Here is a 6,105-nt window from a genome sequence, read left to right as displayed (position 1 = left end):
ACAATCCACTTCAATATGTTTGGTCCTCTCATGGAAGACTGGATTCGTGGCAATGTAAATGGCGGATTTGTTGTCACAGTATAACTGAGCTGGAGAAGAAGAAGAAGGAGGAAATCCAATCTCTGAAAGTAAGGAACGTAGCCATATGAGTTCGCCACTCGTATGAGACATAGCTCTATATTCTGCCTTGGCACTGGATTTAGACACGACATCTTGTTTCTTACTTCTCCATGAAACAAGATTACCTCCAATAAAGGTGCAATATCCTGTAGTAGACCGCCTATCAGCCGGAGATTCTGCCCAGTCTGCATCAGTGTATCCTTCAATTCTCTGGTGCCCATGCCTCTGAAATAACAACCATTTACCTGGCGAACTCTTCAGATATCTCAATATCTGAAGTACAGCAGCCCAGTGTGAAGTGCGAGGTGAGCTCATATGCTGGCTAACAGCGCTAACTGCAAAGGTGATACCTAGACGTGTAACAGTAAGATAAATGAGCTTACCAACTAAGCGTCTGTATCGCCTTGGATCTTCTAACAGGACTCCCTCCTCAGGGAGTAATTTCATATTCTGGTCCATAGGAGTTGAGGCAGGCTTGACTCCCAAACAACCTGTCTCGTCAAGAAGATCCAGAACATACTTCCTCTGTAAGAAGTAGATACCCCTAGTCGAATAGGCAACCTCAATGCCCAAGAAATACCGAAGACGACCCAAATCCTTAGGAGAGAACTCTGTCTGAAGGAAGGATTTGAACCGCTGAATGCCACGTGTATCGCTACCAGTGATAATGATATCATCGACATATACTTTCAACAGAACACAACTAGCCTGAGACTGGAAACTGAAGACGGAGTGATCAACTGCGCACTGCTTCATGCCAAAGCGAATAAGTGTAGCATTGAACTTCCCAAACCAGGCTCTCGGAGATTGTTTGAGACCATAAATGGATTTCCTCAAACGGTAAACAAGAGAAGATCTCTCACCCTGAGCAACATATCCAGGAGGTTGCTCCATATAGACCTCTTCCTCCAAATCACCATGAAGAAAGGCATTTTTTACATCCAATCGATGAAGATGCCAGCCATGATTCACAGCAAGGGATAGTAGGACACGGACATAAGAAATTTTCGCAACTGGTGAAAAAGTCTCGCCATAATCAATCCCATATGTCTGCGTGTACCCTTTGGCAACAAGTCAAGCCTTAAGGCGCTCAACTGTGCCATCAGGAAGGTGCTTGACTGCATAAACCCAGCGACAACCAACGGGGTGAGCACCATAAGGTAGATGGACCAAATCCCATGTCTGATTGGCTTGAAGGGCCTGCATCTCAAGATCCATAGCCGCTCGCCCGCCTTGATGATCAAGTGCCTCCTGTAGAGTCTTAGGTAGAGAAATAGAGGACAAAGACGAAACAAAATTGCGAAATACAGGGGTGAGAAAGTCATAAGACACAAAAAAGGAAATGGGATGAGCAGTACTCCGAAACCGAGTACGAGATGCAATGGGAGAGTCAGAATGTACCTTAGAAGTGGGGATCTTCGGCTGAGATGATGATGGCTCGGTCGGGGCTGAATGAGCAGCAGATTTGGCCCGACTCTGATACTGCTTCAATGGTGGAGGTAGAGGGGCTCCACAAGGCGCTAACATCGGCATAATAGTAGAACAACTGTAGGGGAGGAACTGAACACCGGAGGTGTAGAAACAAGGATGGGATCAGGAAAAACCGGAAGAGGAAGAACAGGAGGATGCTAGGAATCCTCCTGAAGTGTAGAGGGGGAGGGATCCAACGAGATGGACGGACAAAAAAATGACCGAGTCTCAAAGAATGTAACATTCGTCGAGACAAAGGATCGTCACAGGCGAGGGTAACCTACAAAGATACACCGTTCGGCCCGAGGATCCAACTTATCTAATCCTGACCCAAGAACGTGGACAAAACAGAGACAGCCAAAAACTCGAGGAGTAAGAGGGAAAGGGTCAGAGGTAGGATGGAGAATCGAGAACGGAGAGGTGCCACCAAGGACCGAAGAGGGAAGCCTATTCGCCAGGTAGCATGTTGTGAGTACAGCATCAGCCCAATAGGTCTTAGGGACCCGCATCTGAAAGAGTAGTGTCCGGGCTACACCCCCTGTGGTTTCATTGGGTTTTTTTAATTGGATGGACCAGACGGCGAGGTGGAAATGACCAAAATGCCCCTGTCTTCCCCAACTGAAAATTAGGGTTTTCTGACTTGAAAACTAAAAATTAGGGTTTGATTCAAACCCTTGTTTATTCATCAACATAAACCCTTCATTCACGCCATTATCATGATTTGCACATAAACCCTAATATTTTAGGGCTTTTTGTTTTGTTTTTATCAATGGTTTTTTCTTGAAATGTGGGTGTGACGTAGCCATGAGGTGGGGTTTCATTGTCTGTGGTGGAGGTGACGGCGGTGGCCGGAGATGGCAACGGCAGCAGTGGCCGGAGGTGCGACGGCGGCGGTGGGAAATGGCGTAACCCTAAACCCCCTGCAAATGAGGGTATTTCTACCCCAAAATATTAACCATAGTTAGTTTCAGTCTTTCCGTCAGGTTAAACTGATGGACCATTGACGGAGAGGGTGTACTTGTCACGTTTTGAAACCTCAGGGGGTGTACTTGTCACGTTTAGAACCTCAGGGGTAGAAGTGTACGTGTCAGAAACTAGAGGGGTGTAAATGTAATTTTCCCTTTCTTATAATTGATGAGCAGTTGAAATCATTGAAGGGGGATCAACCCTCTGAAAAGTGAAAATTTGTTGAAGCATACCCTCAAGTTTGCAGGTTCTTCAGTAACTCATGATCTGTATTCTCTAAATAATGCATCATTTCTATACTGCGTTCTGCCAATTTGTATCCATAAAATCAATTTATAGATAATCCATTATTCATCAATTCTAACATCTCAGGTCCTGAAAAACTTGTTATTGAAGTCTTGGGGATTTACAACTACAGAACATGCCACATAATGATGTGAATAAACAAAATAAAAGAAGGTTTTCACCGAATAAACAAAATAAAAGAAGGTTTTCACCTTCATATCCCTTGTTTGCAAAGTATATTCTGATTACTGATAAAAGTGAGGATTTCACCTAAAATTCATCGTTTTGAATAAAATATTTCTATTAAGTTCTGAAATACTATTGTCAGCATACATTAGATACTAAAGTTTTCCCTTTGATTGACATGATTTCTTTTACCTAAAAAACTTTTGTATTCCTATGAAGACTTCAATTGTTTTAAAATGAGAAACACTAAGACTTGATATCTTTTATGTGAGATATGATGATTTTTTAGAATCCCTTAAATTTGAGTTTTTCTGGCAACAAAACCTTGGTGCCTACTTGAATTTGTGTTTTTATAGGAAATTTTCAAAAAATATAAACTGTTTGGACTTTTGATGATTTTCTATGACTTGGAATATACTTTGTTAATCTAATCAACTAATGTTTTTTTCAATCAAAGATGTCCATATTTATAGGATCATATTATACAATGCTACTTTGCAATTATATTTCCCTCTCCCTCAAATATGATAAATGAACACAAGATGGTCAAGTTCTGTTTCAATCAACCCCTTTATCAAAAGTATTTCAAGTTCTTTTACTGCCAGATGAGCATTTTTGACTAAAAATTAGAACTAAAACATGGGTGTCATTACCAAATGACCACATAACAGCTACAATTTGAAATGAATATGCTATGTAAGGAGCTGGGCTATATTTGAAAAACAACTCTATTGTATGTGATGAACTGAAAGAAAATTATATTTTAGGTGAGAACTTTCTAGTCATGATTTGCCTTTTCAGTTTCCTCATTGAATATATTGAAGTGGCAAACAATAAGCTGAATTCGTATGAGCTATAGCACATTGGAGATTAGTAGTGTCATTTACCAACCTTAATAGTTGAATATTTCAATGGCGTGTTGTGGCCATAGTTTAAGAATTAAACATAATTTCGAGTCGAATAATCCGTTTTCGGACTTAAGATCCAAAACGAAAGAGCCTTAGGTCCTGTTTCTTTTGGATTTTAAGAAGCTGTTGTGAGTCCAAAACTGAATATTGGGCTCAAAATTAACGTAAATTTTAGTCCAACCGATTGTGAGTCCAAAACTGATTATTTGGCTCAAAATTAACGTAAATTTTAGTCCAATAATCAGTTTTGGAATCACTATTGGTTTTAAAAATGCAAAACAAACTGGGCCTTAGGCTCGGTCGTGGGGTTTTCCCCTCCTTTTTACTGATAAATTACTTATCATTCAAAAAAAAAAAAAAAAACAAACGGCGCCTTTTATCGAGAAGCATGCGGTTCTCCATCGAATGAATTCCTTGAGCTATGTGTAGATTTGCATATGCATACACAGCTATGTGTAGATTTGTATCCCCAGGAAGACATTCCTATTCAGCCTCTTTGGGAATCAATTCAGATCACTTAAGGTCCTATTTGTTTTTGGATTTTGAGAATCGTTTTTGTGTCCAAAACTGATTATTGGACTCAAAATGGTGCACATCCTCTAAGGATAGAGTTTGTTCTCTCTAAGCAAGAATCCCTGTCCACCAGAAATTGCAGTTTTCATCCTATTGACAAAAAGATGTGCCCAGCCCATGAGTACAAGACTCTTCCTAAAGGGGAGTTTAAGTGTTTAACTGAGTGACTAAGCTCTGCATGTGAGACAGAAGCACTCTATTGTTTCTTAATAACTAGAAATAAATCCCTACCATTGTAACAAGTTCTCTTTCATGCAAGGGAAGAAGCTTAAAAGTGAGTACAAGACTCTTCCTAAAGGGGAGTTTAAGTGTTTAACTGAGTGACTAAGCTCTGCATGTGAGACAGAAGCATTCTATTGTTTCTTAATAACTAGAAATAAATCCCTACCATTGTAACAAGTTCTCTTTCATGTAAGGGAAGAAGCTTAAAAGTGAGTACAAGACTCTTCCTAAAGGGGAGTTTAAGTGTTTAACTGAGTGACTAAGATCTGCATGTGAGACAGAAGCACTCTATTGTTTCTTAATAACTAGAAATAAATCCCTACCATTGTAACAAGTTCTCTTTCATGTAAGGGAAGAAGCTTAAAAGTGTAAGGCTAATACTAAAAATCCTATAGACAAGCGGCTATGTTCTATTTGATTCTCTTCCCTCTCTTTTTTCGTTGAAGGTTTTATATCCTCCTCTTGTAATTATTTAGAAGAAAGGTTTTATGTCCTCCTCTTGTAATTATTAATTTTTATTAATAAAATTTAAGGCACTGCTTAATAAATTCCACGTTAAAAAAATGCATGTTAATATAGAATGTATTGATGTGACTAGGCATGCTCTTTTAACACTCAGGATTTGCTAGCGTCCATCCATCGCAAAAGGCATTTTGCGGATGGTCTGTTGCATCTAACAGAAGCCACCTTGTGAATGAAGACAAAATCTGCTGAAAAGTGAGCATCTGTGGCTGCTGTCAGCAGACCATCAGTGAAATGCCTTTTGCGGTGGACGCTAGCAAATCTGAAGTCTTTCTGTTGGAGTGGATGAAACGGGGGAATAGAATTATGTATTTTTAGCCGTGTTTAGTCGGTGATTTAGAGAAATAGGCATAAATGGGTTGCCATTCACAGATTTTTCTTTTTTCCATCTTTTGATTCTTTGAAATAGAAGCGCAGGAGTGCTCGAGAAAAGGCTTAAAGAATCCATCCTAGCTTGAAAGAAAAAGAAAAATTAAGGGGGCCAACATAGTCCATGCTTCTTCAGCAGATAGACTTGCATTATGATGAAAACAAGGTATTTAGGAGATTCACTAAATGGGAACAATCAATTTTTGGGTTCATAGCCCAGATGTCGTATGCTAAGAAAGAGCTTAACACCCTAGACCCGAACTCTAAACCTTAAACCCTAAACCCTAAATCTCATCCGGACGAAAATAATCATGATCTAATGCACATGTGGCATATATGCTTGGTTATTGCCTTATTGGGATCGTTGATCTGATGGGCCACATCACAGGGCAATTTCAATAGGTTGAGGTTTGATGCCGAATGGAAGATTGAAGAATGTAAAAATCAACAACTTAAAAGCATCTTTAAGACTTTTTTTCATCAT

Source organism: Tasmannia lanceolata, unplaced genomic scaffold (assembly GCF_043159265.1).
Source record: "Tasmannia lanceolata isolate RefF3 unplaced genomic scaffold, GAP_Taslan_0.1 ptg000012l, whole genome shotgun sequence".
NCBI classification, from domain to species: Eukaryota; Viridiplantae; Streptophyta; class Magnoliopsida; order Canellales; family Winteraceae; genus Tasmannia; species Tasmannia lanceolata.
Note: the sequence above shows the minus strand (reverse complement) of the source record.